Here is a 16,403-nt window from a genome sequence, read left to right on the forward strand (position 1 = left end):
AAATGGGTTGACATGTGGATGGCTTCACTGCTGAAACACTGAGCTCATAGGCCTCAGGTTGAGTTCTCATTCATGGCACTCTACATCTAGCATACTGAGTGATTATGCTCACGACGACGGGGAGGATTCAAACATGTGAATCTATAAAAGATCCAATAGTGGAGAAACCGCTGTGATTTGCTCATGCCCATAATTACTGGGTCTACTGTGAGAATGCTGGTGAATTGGTCCCTTCTGGTCACCAGAAGGAACGCGTTACTTACCTGTAACTGCGGTTATCCAGTATTGGTATCTTTCATAGACTCACCTGCCTGAATCATTCCCCGTCGTCGGGATGGGAGTCCTCGGTACATAAATAAAGTAATGTCTCAGTAGACATAGAGTAATAGGCCAAAGGCCTCACCTTAGTAACATATCCACGTCCTTTTGTAAAAAGGACCAAACTTTGGAGAATAGCCAATCAGCTATCACCACCCTCTAGAACCTTCCTGGAAGGAGCTCTAGTCCCTCAGATTTTCGTAAGGACAGTGCTAAGTAGTTGTATCACTGAGAGATCTAAGAGAGTCCTTCCAGGGGAGGTGGGTGGGTTGCATGTGAATCTATGAAAGATACCAATACATGAGAACCGCAGTTACAGGTAAGTAACGCGTTCCTTATCCAGTATTAGGGTATCTTTCATAGATTCACATGCCTGAATCAGCATAGTAAGCAATGAGAAGCACATTTCGAAAGGTACAATATATATAAATTCACAGATAATATTGCAATGTGAAAATAGAAAGTACCAAAAGGCCATGACATAGCAGAGGCATAAAACACAATAGAGAAATGGGTGTATAGAGAAAAGGATGGTGGGATGAAAGGAAGGGCTCACCTCTAATAAAATAGATGACGGAGCACCGCTTGACCCACTGCAGCGTCTATCAGGAGTTCAGTATCCGGGCAGTAATGCTTGGTAAATGTATGCAGCGTCTTCCATGTAGCCGCTCTGCAAATTTCCACAATGGGCACGCCTGCAAAAAGTGCCATGGAAGTAGACATTGCCCACGTGGAATGGGCTCGAACTGTAGAGAGCAGGGGTTGCCCTGCTTGCTGGTGACAAAAAGTAATGGCTGCGGAGATCCAGCGTGAGATACTTTGTTTAGTGAGTGGAAGAACTTTCCTAGGCCGACTGTACGCCACAAAGAGTTGGTTAGATTTGAGAAATGTTTTTGTTCTGTCGATGTAGAATTTTAAGCAAAACCAAAAGGGATGATGGACGGAGTGTTGAACAATGCAAGGACTCGCCCCCAGTCAACTGATCTGGGTTTAATCCATCATCATTCTTTAGCTCACTCCGCCACCCCAGTTCAGACATGGCCATGTGCAAATCAGTCTGACCCTGTGCCTCATGGGAACAGTCCAGCCCGTACTGCCAAGCCATGTCTTCCCTGGACCGGAAACAAGCATCCTGGGACCGGTTTCTGTAGAATTTTAGGCAGCGTTTGAGATCTAAGGAATGCAGGGTTTTTTCTGCCACTGCTTGAGGATTTGGAAAGAAGGAGCGCAACACAATAGGCTCACTGAGATGGAAACTTGAGGGAACTTTAGGGATAAACTTCGGATTTGTACGAAGTATGACCCTGTCGTGTTTGAATTGGAGGAACGGGTCTTGGATTGAGAAAGCATGGAGTTCGCCCACTCGCCTTGCCGAGGTAAGGGCTAGAAGGAGCGCTGTTTTCCAGGAGAGATACTTGAGATCCGCTCTGTGTATTGGCTCAAAAGGGTGTTTCATAAGTTGAGCCAGAACAGTGTTGAGTTGCCAAGCAGGAGGTAAAGTTTACCGGAGGGAATGTTCTAAACAGGCCTTTAAGGAATTGTTTAATGAGCCGATGAGACCACAGAGAAGGACCTGCGGAGGATCTTGTGAAACGTCATATTGCTGCCAAGTGGACTTTAATGGAGGCATGAGCGAGACCAGATTTTGCCAGATGAAGAAGGTAAGGCAGTATTTGCTCCGGAGAGGATGAAAGAGGGTGTATTTTGTTTGGCTTACACCAGATACAAAATCTCTTCCATTTTAAGGAGTATGTTTTGTTGGTACTATCTGCTTGGGCCCGAGCTAGAACTTCTCTACAGTCCGGAGGGATGTCTAGACCCTGGAACTCTCTGAACTCAGGAGCCAGGCTGATAATTTGAGAGATGCCGGATCCGGATGCTGGACTTCATGGTGGTTGATAGTGAGTGTAGGAGAGTAGGGTCTGCTTTCTATGTTCACCTCCACTTTTTGCTTTTGCTTTACTGGTTTTCGACTTAGATGTGGCTGTGGGCCTGCTAATCAGACCCACAGCACTGCTGTTCTCTCTCTAAATTAATACTATGTACTTTAGGTGCATAACCCATTTGGATAGGATCACCTTATTGGCCCCTGTACAGTGTACCCTAGGTACCCAGGGCATAGGTGTACCCTAGGCCTACCAGGGGCTGCAGCATGTATTATGCCACCCCTGGCCTGGCCTTCCATTTTGACACAACTGGCTGATCACTCAGCTGGGGCAAGGTCGTGTAATCACCCCTTGCTTAGGTGTAGTATTCCTATACCTAACTTACATATAGACACATGTGTACCTATCAGTCACTCCTATGGCAGGCCTTAACAATCCTGGAGGCAGAGTGCTTGGTAACATGTGAGATGGTGCTCTGGCATGAGCTGAGCCTGTCTGCAGCTTTCGGAACCAAGTCCTTATAGCTGTTCTATGATATAGCCTACCATATACTCTTAAAGTGCCTTATAATCTTAGACGGTTATGGTAACTATGGTTTGGCTTTATCGAAACATGTCGTGTAAGGTGTCTAACACTGTGGAATAATACCCCCATACCATTTCTGGACATGAGGATATTATTCCCCCCTTCTAGAGGGAAAGACATGTTAAAATCATACTTCACTGTTAGCCTCTGACCAAAGCCTCAGCATCACAAAATGGATGCTGCTGCCACGACACAAGTCTGACCTCCTGCAGCTGGGAGTGATCCCAGCCAGGGAGGCCTGGACAATAGGTTTCCTGCTTGGGGAGGTGCTAGCACCTCCCCAGACAGCCTTTAGTGTATTGGGGCAGGGTGGGCTGAAAGGAATGAGACATGCCTGGGGCACACAAGGTGTTCCTTGCATAGTCCAGTTCAAACCGGCGCTGGGGCACTCCAGCCCCAGCTCTGGCGCGAAACTGGACAAAGGGAAGTGGGTGTAACCACCCCCTCCCAGGTCCCACCCATAAGGCGTGACCTAGCAGGTATCCCAGACCCCAGATTAGTATAAGAGTGGGAGTTGGGCCTCAAGACTTTAGATTATCCTGAACCTGCAAACTTGAACAGAAACTCTGGACCTTCGACATTCGACGAAAGAAGAAGACTGAAGAATCTCCCTTGTGGCCAAGGAGTGGCTACCCTGTGCAAACAGGCACCATCAAGAGACTACCCTTTGCTTTGCCCACGTTCTACGAGGAACCGACTGCAGAGCCCGACCAGAGCCTTGACTTCCAGACTTCTCCGACCCTGATCCACATCCACAGCAGAGCTGAGATCCGTGGAGGCGACGAGCGACGTGGGACCGGCTACCTGGGAAAAGTGGCTAGTAACTTCAAGCGCAGCTTCTGAGGCACCCTCGAAGTTGTGCACCGGGGATTGAGAAGCCCCAACCCCAAGCATCATCTGCACCGAAGATCAGCCCCCCACACTCCACGAGTCCTGCGTGGGGCCCTTCTGCATTTTCCTGCTTGCCGCGTCTGTCCGGTTGCTTGCCCGCTGGCTAGTGGCCTTTGTGACGACGCACCCTGAAATCTTCTGCGCTGGTTTGGCTCCTCCAGACTGGCTCCCGCTTCTCTGCAAAGAAGAAGCACCCCAGACCTCCCTGGTCTGCACCAGAAGCAAGTCCTCCGTTCTTCGTGGGTTCCGCTTGCCAAGGCTTGGTGAGTCCTAGTCCAACTTCGACGCCGCCGACAGCAAGAGCCTTCGTGGGACAGCTTGCCTCCTGGTCCTGGTCGTCCTCGACGCTTCCTGGTCCTCCTGGCTGCAGCGACAAGCTTCACCTTCACCTGCAATCTTCACGACATCGCCTGGTTCCTTCCTGGTTCCACGTGGTCACTGGCTAGTGACCTTGACTCTGTCCCTTCTGCTTGCAGGTCTCCTCTCTTCTTGATCCCAGCCTTGGGATCCACCGGACACTCTTCACTGACTGCCTGTCAGCATCTTTCTTCAGGCATCCATAGGAGTCGACGACGAAAACCGACGCAACTTCACCCCTATGCACCCGCAGCCTGTGGGCTAGGTAACTTGGGTACTCCGGTGCTCATCAGGATAGTGACTATCCTAGTGTCTAGTTTTCCAGTCTCGACTTCCTAGCTACTCCGGAAGTGTCCTAAATCTATCGTTTTCTAAACTGTACTATTGCTAGTGACTTTTACGCATTACGCGTGAGTGTTTCCACTCTGCACACGAATCCCGTGGGCCTCCCACTTCCTAACTAAAGCTAGTGTAGTGTAGCCCCAGCGATGGCCTAGGCCTATTCTATTTCCGTGACAGTGGTCCTTTTACCACTTACTTAGTATATGGTTTGCGTGGCCCCTAGGGCCTAACTGTATTACTTACCTGTGTGACTTAATGTATGCTTAAATAAGACTGTGTTGTACTTACCTCTAATCTCATAAAGAGTGCTGAGGGTTTGACTAGAATAAATACACTTTATTTTATATATATATCTGTTGTGGTGTCCTTTCATTTGGTATTCAAGGGATTATATATGGTATCACAGCTGGCTTCACATGCCATTCAGAGTTTAGCCTAAGACTGCTCTTGTCCATGCTACCACTAGGATAGCTGGTCTATAAGGTTGACTTTACAACCAATCACCATAAGGGTATTTGGACTGATATAAGGTGTACACTAGAACTAGTGACATCATACATCAGGCCAACTTCTCACAGTGAGGAGAGAGGGAAACGGTTTCAACCTGATCGGCGGTTCCAGGGAGAGAAGGTGAAGCTCTGTGAACCAATGTTGGCGTGGCCAAGCTGGAGCTATCAAGATGAGCTTGCAAGGTTCCGCTTTCAATTCCCGGAGCACCCTGGGAATCAGGGGAATTGTTCGAAAAGTGTATGCAAAGACGTTGCACCATGCGATCGAAAATGCATTCCCTAGAGACCTTTTCTGGGGATGCCAGCTTGCAAGTGTCCCTTGCTCACTTTGCCACTGGATTCAAGCAAGCCTGGCTGAAGATGGCTGAAATGCCAGAAACCGGTCCTAGGAAGCTTGTTTCCGGTCCAGGGAAGACATGGCTTGGCAGTTCGGGCTGGACTGTTCCCATGAGGCACAGGGTCAGACTGATTTGCATATGGCCATGTCTGAACTGGGGTGGCAGAGTGGGCTAAAGAATGGTGATGGATTAAACCCAGATCAGTTAACTGGGGGTGAGTGCTTGCAATGTTCAACACTCCGTCCATCATTTCCTTTGGTTTAGCTTGCAAAGTGTTGGCAGTTGGCGTTCTGCTGGGTGGCGAAGAGGTCCAGAAGAGGGGTGCCCCATCGAGAGAATATGCGGTTGAGGGTCCCCCGATTCAGCTCCCACTCGTGACATGCTGCCTGCTCAAAGAGTCGGCCAGCACGTTGTGGGTCCCTGGAACATACTCTGCTCGAAGAGAGATGTGAAGGAGCAACCAGTTCCAGATTTTTGACTCGTGAGAGAGTGTCAGAGAACGAGCCCCACCCTGCTTGTTCAAATAGTGCATTGTCGTGGTATTGTCGGTTCGTACAAGCACTAGAGAGTTCCTGATTCGTGGTAGGAATGACAAAAGAGCGAGATATACTGCTCGGAGCTACAGAAGATTTATGTGGAGTTTCCTTTCGGAAAGGGACCATTTGCCGCTTATCTGTAGTTCTTGGAGGAAAGCTCCCCAGCCCTCCAAAGAAGCGTCTGTGGTGGCGATATGTGGAGAAGCAGGAAGCAAGAAAGGCAAGCCTTGAGAAAGGTTCTGAGGGCAAATCCACCACCTTAGAGCCGTTTTCATCAGAGGGGGTCACCTGGATGACGCCGAAGGACCCCATACATTGGACCCATTGAGCTGAAAGCGCTTCTTGAAGAGGTCGCATGAGAAGGCGACAGTGTGGAACTAGCAGGATGCAGGAGGACATCATCCCGAGCAGGGATTTGAAGAGGAGCACAGAAAGTCTTCTTGGAACGTATGCGAAGTGCCAAGGAAAGAAGTTTGTCTTTGCGCTCCTGAGACGGAAACGAAACGCGTTACTTACCTGTAACAGCAGTTAACCAGTATTGGTGTCTTTCATAGATTCACATGCCTGAATCATTCCTCGTCGTCGAGACGGGAGCCTCCGGTACATAAAAAAGTAATGTCCTATAGACATACATAGAGAAAAATAGGCCTAAGGGCCTCCCCTTAGTAGCCTATCCTAGTCCTAATGTAAAAAGGACCAAACTCTTAGAGCCAGCCAATCCGCTGTCGCCTCCCTCTAGAACCTTCCTGACAGGAGCCTCAGTCCCTCAGATTTTCGTACGCACCAAGCTAGGTAGGCGTAATATAGTTAGAGAGAGACGTGAGTCCTTCCAGGGGAGGCGGGAGGGTTGCATGTGAATCTATGAAAGACACCAATACTGGATAACTGCTGTTACAGGTAAGTAACGTGTTTCTTATCCAGTATTAGGGGTGTCTTTCATAGATTCACATGCCTGAATCAGAGTAGTCAGCAATACATTATGCACATTTCTGATGTAACATGCCATATAGTCATTTTAGATAATACACATATTACCATATCAGTTTGAAACATTGGCATACGTCAAAACAGTATATCAGCAAAAGATGTGCATACCAGGATGGCGGGATGTTGGAAGGCTCACCTTACTGGAATAGATGGCGAAGCACCGCCTGGCCCACTGCCGCATCCTTCATAAGTTCGGCATCCAGGCAGTAGTGTCTGGAGAAGGTGTGCAGTGACTTCCACGTTGCCGCTCTACAGATGTCCAAAATCGGCACTCCAGCGAACAGCGCTGCTGATGTGGACATCGCTCTGGTGGAGTGCGCTTCCACCCTGTCTCTTAAAGGCCGTCCGGCCCCGTCATGGCAGAATGCTATCGCTGAGGAGATCCACCGTGAGATGCTCTGTTTTGTTAGAGGCATACCCAACCTTGGTCTACTGTAGGCCACAAATAGCTGTGATGACTTCCTGAAGCTCTTTGTTTTGTCTATGTAAAACTTAAGACACCTTTTGAGGTCCAGAGAGTGGAGCGTCCTTTCTGCTGCCGTGGTAGGGTTTGCAAAGAAGGAACGTAGAACCACCGGCTCGTTGAGGTGAAAGTCTGAAGGCACTTTCGGTATGAACTTGGGATTTGTCCTCAGCACCACCCTGTCCTGTTTGAACTGCATGAAGGGTTCCTGAATGGAGAGAGCTTGTAGCTCGCTGACTCTCCTGGCAGATGTTAGAGCGAGCAGCAGAGCCGTTTTCCATGAGATGTACTTGATGGAAGCTCGATGAATGGGCTCAAAAGGGTGCTTCATGAGTTGGTTAAGGACCAAGTTGAGGTGCCACGTCGGTGGGACCCGTCTAGGTCTTGGGAAGGACCTATATAGTCCCTTGAGGAACTGTTTGATAAGCCTACTGGACCAGAGAGACGGGCCTTTGTAAGTCCTGGTGAAACGTGAAATGGCCGCCAGATGCACCTTTATGGATGCATGCGCCAATCCTGACTGTGCCAAGTGTAGTAGATATGGCAATATCTGTTCAGGTGTGATATGGAGTGGTCTCAGGCCTTTCTCTAAACACCATACGCAGAAGCGTTTCCATTTGAGAGAGTAGGTTTTGTTGGTACTGTCCGCCCTTGCTTTTGCCAGCACGTCCCTGCAGTCCTGCGGGATGTTTAAATGACAGAACTCTCTGTGCTCAGGAGCCAGGCCGATAACCTGAGCGATTGCAGGTTCGGGAATTGCACCTGCCCGTTGGACATTGTCAGCAGGTTCGGGTGCTGTTTCAGACGAATCGGTGTCCTGATGGAGAGGCGATTAAGGTCCGAGAACTAGTACTGCCTCGGCCAGAACGGGGCAATTAGGATCAGGGTACAAGGCTCCGCCTTCATCTTCCTGAGGACCCTGGAAATCATCGGGAACGGCGGAAAAGCGTACGCAAATACGCTGAACCAGCCTATGGAAAAGGCATTTCCGAGTGACCTTGGTTGGGGATGCCAGCTTGCGTAGTTTGGGCATTTGGTGTTCTCCTTGGTGGCAAACAGGTCGATTCCTGGGACTCCCCATTCTGAGAATAAGTGCGTTAGCGTATTCTCGTCGAGCTCCCATTCGTGGGAGAGGGATTTCTGTCTGCTTAGGGCGTCTGCAATGGTGTTGTCCTTGCCCGGTACATATTCCGCTCTGAGAGTGATCCCATGGAGAACAAGCCAGTTCCAGATCTTTTGCGATTCGCGTGATAGAGTGAGCGAACGCGTTCCTCCCTGTTTGTTGAGATAGTGCATCGTCGTGGTGTTGTCCGTTCTGACGAGCACCTGGGAGTTCTGGATGCGTGGTAAAAAGGCTTGTAGCGCTAGATACACAGCCCTCAACTCCAGAAGATTGATATGGAGATGCTGCTCCTGATCTGACCATTTGCCGCTTACTCGGAGGTCCTGAAGGACAGCTCCCCAGCCCGCCAGAGATGCATCGGTGGTGATCACCAGCGGCGCTGCTGGAAGCAGGAATGGCAGTCCCATAGACAGATTCCTGCAATCCTTCCACCATTCGAGGCTCTTGGATATTCGCGGTGTTATCCTCACAATGTCTTCGAACGAACCCGTACTCTGAGTCCATTGGTTCGTGAGGGCTTCTTGCAATGGACGCATCCGAAGTCTGCAGTGAGGGATGAGGAGTATACAAGAAGACATCATTCCTAGGAGTGATTTGAAGGTGCGAACTCTTAGGGACTTCCTTGATGCCACCGCCGTGGCCAGAGATATTATCTTGTTTTTCCTTTCTTCTGAAGGAAATGCCCTCGTGCATTCCGTATTCAAGGTCGCCCCGAGGAAGGTGATGCTTCTTGTTGGGGACATATAGGATTTCTGAAGATTGAGAGTCAATCCTAGATGTTGGAAAAGATTGGTACAGGCGTTGGAGGATTTGGTTGCGCCTGCAGCTGTCGGTGCCTTTACCAGCCAGTCGTCGAGGTAGGGGAAGACTTGGTGACCCATTTGACGCAGGAAAGCTGCCACAGGTGAAAGGCACTTGGTGAAAATCCGCGGAGCGGATTTGAGGCCAAACGGCAGGACCTTGAATTGGTAGTGCTGTCCTGCCACCTCGAAACGTAGAAACTTTCTGTGCCCCCTGAGTATCGGGATGTGATAGTAGGCATCCTGAAGATCCAAAGATGTCATGAAATCTCCTTTTTCTAGAATGCCCAGTATTTCTTGGAGCGTCACCATCCTGAACGACTGACTCTTCAGGAAAGAGTTGAGTGCCCTGAGATCTAGAATGGGCCTCCACTTCTTCTCCTTCTTGCGTATAAGAAAGAAGCGGGAATAGAATCCTTTCTCCCTCTGAGCCGATGGAACCCGCTCGATCGCTCCTTTCTTCAACATCTCCGATATTTCTCGGAGTAGCAGTCGCAGATGTTTGTGTGGGAACCTGCGGGGAGGGGTTGCAGGTGGGATGGTGGTAAATTCTAGGGAATGGCCGAATCTTAGTAGTTGGAGTACCCATCGATCCGTGGTGATGAGGCGCCAATTTTCCAGGAAATGGGTCAATTTTCCTCCAATCTTTGATGAGGGAGATAGTCGCTGGACTGGCTGGAGTAACTGGTCACTGGAGTCCGCCGGTGCCCCTCTTCTGGTTTTTACCCCTGAAGTTAGATCTTCCATAAGAAGACTGTCGACCTTGTTGCTGCTTCTGCTGGTACTGGGTTTTATTCTGGAAGGAATACGAGGACCTATTCTGGTAGGATCCTCTGTAGGAGGACTGGCCTCTAGATTTGTTGCCCCGAAAGGACTGATTCCTTGCCTGCAAGGTTCCAAGCGCTCTAGCCGTATCGGTGTCCTTCTTGATAGCTTGGAGCGCCTCGTCAATTTTATCTCCGAAAAGATGTTGTCCGTCGAAGGGCATGTCCAGCACCTTCGTCTGCACTTCCTGCCTGAACGATGTTGCCTTCAGCCATCCCTGACGGCGCAGGCCTGCAGCCCCAGCCAGTTGATGAAAGCCTGTCATGGCTACATCTATGGCACAATCAATGATCTCGGCCGCCGAGGTTTGGCCCTCAGAAAGTAGTGCCTTGAACTCCTCCTGAACTGCGCTTGGCAGCTCCGCTATATATGGGGCTATATCCTCCCAAAGTTGGCGGTTATAACGCCCTAACAGGGCTATGGAGTTGGCCACCTTGATGGTCATTGCCGAAGTGGTCGAAAACCTTTTGCCAATTGTGTCCAACTTTCTGCCCTCCTTGTCTGGTGGGGCTGACAGAGGAGAGGAAGGGTTACGAGAATTCTTCTGGGCCGCCTGGGTCACGACCGAATCCGGTTTCGGGTGTCCATTAAGGCAAGCTGGCATCGTGGATGGGGCCTTGTACTTTTTATCCAGGCGTGGAACAACCGCAGGTACAGAGGCCGGCGTCAGCATTAGTTTCTTTCCCTGGTCCCAGAGAAAGTCAATAATTGGGATTGACTTTGTCGTCTTCTTCGTCTGCTCCTTGAAGTCATGCAAGAAGCACTCAGTCTCCGTCGATTCCATGACCATATGAAACCGCGTCGCTGCTCGTTCAACTATCTTATGAAAACCGCCAACATCCACTGGCGGTGAATCAGCTTGGAGCGGTTGTGGGGAAGCTGGGGAGGATGCCACATACTCCTCCTCCTCATCCTGGTCCGTCTGGTCTTCCTGGACCTCCCCCTCTTCCATCTCCTCAGCCTCCTCACCCGATGACTCTATCACCTGAGGTGGCAGTTTCTTGTGGCAGACCTGAGTAGCTGGTCGTGTTTGCTTTGGGGCTGTCGTTGGTGGATTTGTAGTAGGCACCGACCCTCCTGTGTCCAGTGCTGGCGATTCCGGGAAACGCTGCTTGTAGTCCCGGATAAGGTACTTGAGGTCATTAACAATCGACAGGGGAAGGCATACCATCGGGGTGACCTCCGTGCGAACCTGTTCCCGGACGGGGCGTTCCTGGCCGCTCATCTCCTCCTGTTCTTCGTCCGTGCTCTGACATTTGACGTGCAGCTCAGAAGGGGAAGTAGCCTGATCAAAGAGTTCTTCTTCCGACTCCTCACTCTGAAGAATCTCCATAGGCAAATTGGTTTGCACCTTACTTGGAGACGTTGTTTCCGGTGTAATCTGTGTTCTGGTCAGTTTGCCAGATCCAGAACCCTGTACAGGATCCCCTGCAGTCTTCCGTGCTGTTGTTAACGGTGGTAGGGCCATAGACGACATTCCTACTAGTTCGGATTTCTTCCATGGCTCAGAAATACCCATGGACGACGACGACGATGTTCCCGTCGCCGATACCGTCGTTGACGGCATGGCCTTCGTGGACGGTGTCCCTGTCGACGATGCGCTCGTCGACGATTCATTTGTCGTCGATGCCTTCGCCGTCGACATCTTCGTTGTCGATGCCTTCGCCATCTTCGCCGTCGACGTCTTCGTCGCCTTCGTTGTCGACGTCTTCGTCGCCTTCGTTGTCGACGTCTTCGTCGTCGACTCTTCCGTCGACGGGGGGCTCCTCATCGACGATGTCGTCGTCGACGGGACAATCTTCGTCGTCGATGAGGTCTTAGACGTCGTCGACGGTTTTAGCAGTATAACAGACGAAATAGGTGTACCTGCTGACGACGATGAAGGGGTGGTCTTCGTCGACGAGAAGACTGACGACGCTGTCGTTGTTGACACAGTTGTCGTCGCTGTGGAGACATGACCTGGTGCCCCAACCCTTTTTTGCGCTGAGGAGGGTGTCGCAATTTTGCTGGCCGACAGGGTAGGCTTCTTAAAAGTCAGAGAGTCCTTGTCAGACACTGAAGATTTTGAAGATCTTGCCTCTGAAGACTTTTTGTGTGTCTTCATAGGAGGAGCATCTGAGGGGCCAGGAGACGTCACTCTCGGCCTCTTCAGGGAGACTTCAGAGGTTCTGGAAAAGCTTCCCTCTGAGGATACCACACTCTCCCTGTCCTTAAGCCTGTCCAGCCAGATAAGCAGACGACCCTCTCTGTCTCTCAAGGTCTTGTGAGGGAAAGACCTACATATTTTACAGTCCTTAGGCACGTGGTCAGGATAAAGGCAATATAGGCAGAGGTCATGCTTGTCGTCCACATGTAGCCTCTTCTTCCCACATGAAGAGCAGGCCCTGAAAAGGGCTTTCTTCTGGGATTCAGACATGCCAGGAGTTTTAGAAGAAATAAACACTCACTGCAGAGTAAGTGGCCTGAAGTGATCTGCGTTCAAGTCCTTGAAGAAGTAAGTCACTAAGAAAGTGAACAATCTGGTTTGAAAGAAATCCTGAGGAGAACTCAGACTGGAGACTCCCTAGCACAACGTGCGGTAGAGAATCTGAGGGACTGAGGCTCCTGTCAGGAAGGTTCTGGAGGGAGGCGACAGCGGATTGGCTGGCTCTAAGAGTTTGGTCCTTTTTACATAAGGACTAGGATAGGCTACTAAGGGGAGGCCCTTAGGCCTATTTTTCTCTATGTATGTCTATAGGACATTACTTTTTTATGTACCGGAGGCTCCCGTCTCGACGACGGGGAATGATTCAGGCATGTGAATCTATGAAAGACACCCCTAATACTGGATAATCCTTCCTTTGTATCGTGTCGAGGGTAGCACCCAGGAAACCTATGCGCTGAGAAGGTTGAAGGACGGACTTGTCCTGATTGATAGTCCACCCCAAACAGTCGAAAAGCCTCAGACAGGCGCTGGAAGACCTGGACGCGCCTTCTAGAGAGGGTGATTTGTCTAGCCAGTCGTCCAGATACGGAAAGACTTGATGGTGGTGTTGTCGTAGATATGCAGTCACCGGAGAAAGACATTTGGTAAAAATGCGTGGCGCTGATTTGAGTCCGAATGGCAGGACATGAAATTGGTAATGCCTGCCCGCCACCGTGAATCTCAGAAATTTTTTGTGGTTGCGGTAGATCGGGGTATGAAAATAGGCGTTCTGAAGGTCTAAAGACACCATGTAGTCGTCCGCATTGAGAAGCTGTAGCACTTCCTGAATGGTGACCATACGAAACGACTGTTTATTCAGGAACTTGTTTAGATTTCTCAAGTCCAATATCGGTCTCCATTTTTTCTCCTTTTTGCGTATGAGGAAAAAACGGGAATAAAATCCCTTTCCCTTTTGACGTGGGGGAACCCTCTCTATAGCTCCCTTCTGGAGCATAAGTGCCACCTCCATGAGTAGAGCACGCAAATTTTTCTGAAGCATAGGTCGGGGAGGGGTTTGGGGAGGAATTTGGATGAATTCTAGAGAATGTCCGAATTGAACCAATTGCGCAGAGAGGAGTTGGAGACCGGCGGTAGTGGGAAGTCATTGTTGCTGAGCAGCGTCTTTCTGGAAGATTTAGTGTAGGTGGTGTGCTGCTGACGTTGCTGGTATTGTGGCCGATATTGCTGAGTGGAAGAAAAGGAAGATCGGTGTTGGAAATCCCCTCTAGTAAAGGTTGGCCTCTCCCTCTTGAGCCTCGAAAAGAGGGGTTCCGGAATTGCAGGGTGCCCTAGCCGTGTCGGTATCCTTTTTAATACCTTGCAAAGCTTCATCTATGTGTGTCTCAAAAAGAAGCTGGCCATCGTATGGCATGTCCAAGACTTTGGTTTGTACTTCCGGTCTGAAGGAAATCGCCTTCAACCAACCCTGGTGCCGTAGTACAGCTGCGCCCGCGACTTGGCGAAATCCGGTAGAGGCAATATCCATTGCAGAGTCAATAATTTCAGATGCAGATCTCTCACCCTCCAGTAAGATCTTCTTTAACTCTTCCTTGGACTCTTCCGGCAAGGTCGCAAGGTATGGAGCAATGTCTGCCCCATCTGTCGATTATAACGTCCTAACAGTGCCAAGGAATTGGATGCACGCACTGTCAAAGCAGACATGGACAAGAAGCGCTTGCCAATATTGTCCAGCCGCCTACCCTCTTTGTCCGGCGGAGCAGTCAGCAAAGTGGAAGGATTTTTTGATTTCCGCTGAGCAGCTTGAGTAATGACTGAGTCCGGTTTCGGCTGGCCTATCAGGCAAGCCGGAGCAGTATCTGGAGCTTTATATTTCTTATCCAGACGAGGCAATACTGGAGGCACCGAGGAAGGGTTTTGCATGATCTTGACACCCTGTTCCCATATGTAGTCTATAACAGGGATAGACCTAACAGACTTCTTAAAAGGCTCTTTAAAATCGTAGAGGAAACAATCCTGTTGGTGCGAGGGCATAGGTATTTGAAAGCGCTGCGCCGCTCTCTCCACGATATCGTAAAAGCCTCCAATGTCCTCCGGAGGCGAGTCAGCTGTGGTAGGAACGGGAGAAGCTGGACAGGGAAGTATGTAATCATCCCACTCGTCCCGATTAGACTGGGAATCTTGAAGTTCCCCTTCTTCATGGTCTTCTTCCTCATCATCTGTAGAAAGATGAGGTGGTGATGTGACAGGCTCAGACTAAGTGCAATGGAGGAGGTCGTGGCCGTGGTTTTGGAGGCACAACCGGAAGCGGAGATGGTGCAGACGTTGGAAACCGCTGCTTATAGTCCGAAATGAGGAACTGTAGGTCAGAGACCAGGGAAGCAGGCAGACAAACCATGGGAGGTGGAGGCGGATGGTATTCCTCAGGAGAAACCTCCTGATTTTCCTGCCCTTGATCTTCGTAATTGGAGCTGTCTTGGTATTTAACGTGCAGTTGTGATGGACTTGTCGCTGTGCGGAACATACTGCCATCGTCGGAGTCTTCCTCCTCTAAAAGTTGTGCTGGAGGCAAGAGCTGGACCCTACTAGGGGAGGTCAGGGCCAGTGTTAGTGCACGTTTGGTGATTTTGAGGTGCACATATGTACTTTATATATCAGAATCTGTAGCCGTCGACGGCATAGTTGTCGACGGTGAAGTGTGGACGGGCATCATAGTAAATTGAGATGCCGTCGTCAGGGCTAGTCGTCGACGGTGTCGTCGTCGACGATGAAGGCTTTGTTGACAGTGTTGTTGACGAAGGCTTCGTTGACGGGAGCCGTCGTCGACGGAGTCCTCGTCGACGATGATGTTGATGTGGACGTGACAGTCTTCGTCGACTGTGTCGTCGTCGACGGTGTCGTCTGTGATCGCAGCGTCGACAGCAGCTTGGATGTCGACGATGTCTTTTTAATTTTCAGCGTCGACGAGACAGACCTACCGGCCGTCGACGATGGAGTTGTCGTCGATGTTGATAGGGAATGAGACGCGACAGAAGTGGAAACTGTCATCGTCGACGAGGTGACATGTACTGCCGTCGATGGAGATTTCCTCGTCGTTGAAGCCACCGTCGACGAGGTCGTCGTCGACGGGGTGGATGAAGGCTTTTTGAAGGCATGAAGACCTTCCTGAGGAGAAACCTTCGCTGGCAGTCTTAGGAGGGACCTCTGAAGACTTTTTAAGCGCCTTCTTTTGAGGTGGCTGCGACGAAGGAGCCGGAGATGCCACCCTTGGTCTTTTCTGAGAGGACTGTGAAGCGATGGAAGAGCCCTCACTTTCCTCAGAAGACCATGCTGTATCTTTGTCTTTAAGCCTCTGGAGCCAAATTAAGAGGCGCCCCTCACGGTCTTTGAGGGTCTTGCAGGAGAAGGTACGACATACCTTACAATCTTTTGAAGAGTGGTTTGGATAAAGGCAGTAGAGACAGTCCTTGTGTTGATCGTCCACATGAAGTCTCTTTTCCCCACAGGAAGCACAAGACCTGAAAAGGCCCTTCTTCGGAGTGTCTGCCATGAGGAACTGAAGAACTTCACCCAAAAAATGGAAAGTCGAAGCAAGAAACACTGGAAATGCAGAAACAAGGAATTCTGAGCAGAGCTCAGTGGAGACTCCCTTAGCACGACGTGCGGTACAAAATCTGAGGGACTAGAGCTCCTTCCAGGAAGGTTCTAGAGGGTGGTGCTAGCTGATTGGAGAATAGCCAAAGTTTGGTCCTTTTTACAAAAGGACGTGGATAGGTTACTAAGGTGAGGCCTTTGGCCTATTACTCTATATGTCTACTGAGACATTACTTTATTTATGTACCGGGGACTCCCATCCCGACGACGGGGAATGATTCAGGCATGTGAATCTATGAAAGATACCCTAATACTGGATAAGTAATACACATATTTGGTTCTGTCCTTCCATATTAACACTAATGAATGAGGAATCTTCAGAAGGAAAGTCTGCTCTGAATTGCTCTGAGTTTGACTATGTTTATGT

At 50.0% G+C, this 16,403-nt stretch overlaps 1 protein-coding gene across 4 annotated transcripts in view; it reads right to left on the bottom strand.

The window, feature by feature from the left end:
* The window catches only part of MAPT (microtubule associated protein tau), a 1,071,056-nt gene that overhangs the window by 320,637 nt on the left and 734,016 nt on the right, over positions 1–16,403 (bottom strand). The gene's annotated exons all lie outside the window — the stretch shown is intronic.

The sequence above is a fragment of the Triturus cristatus genome, chromosome 1_1 (genome assembly GCF_964204655.1).
Source record: "Triturus cristatus chromosome 1_1, aTriCri1.1, whole genome shotgun sequence".
NCBI lineage: Eukaryota > Metazoa > Chordata > Amphibia > Caudata > Salamandridae > Triturus > Triturus cristatus.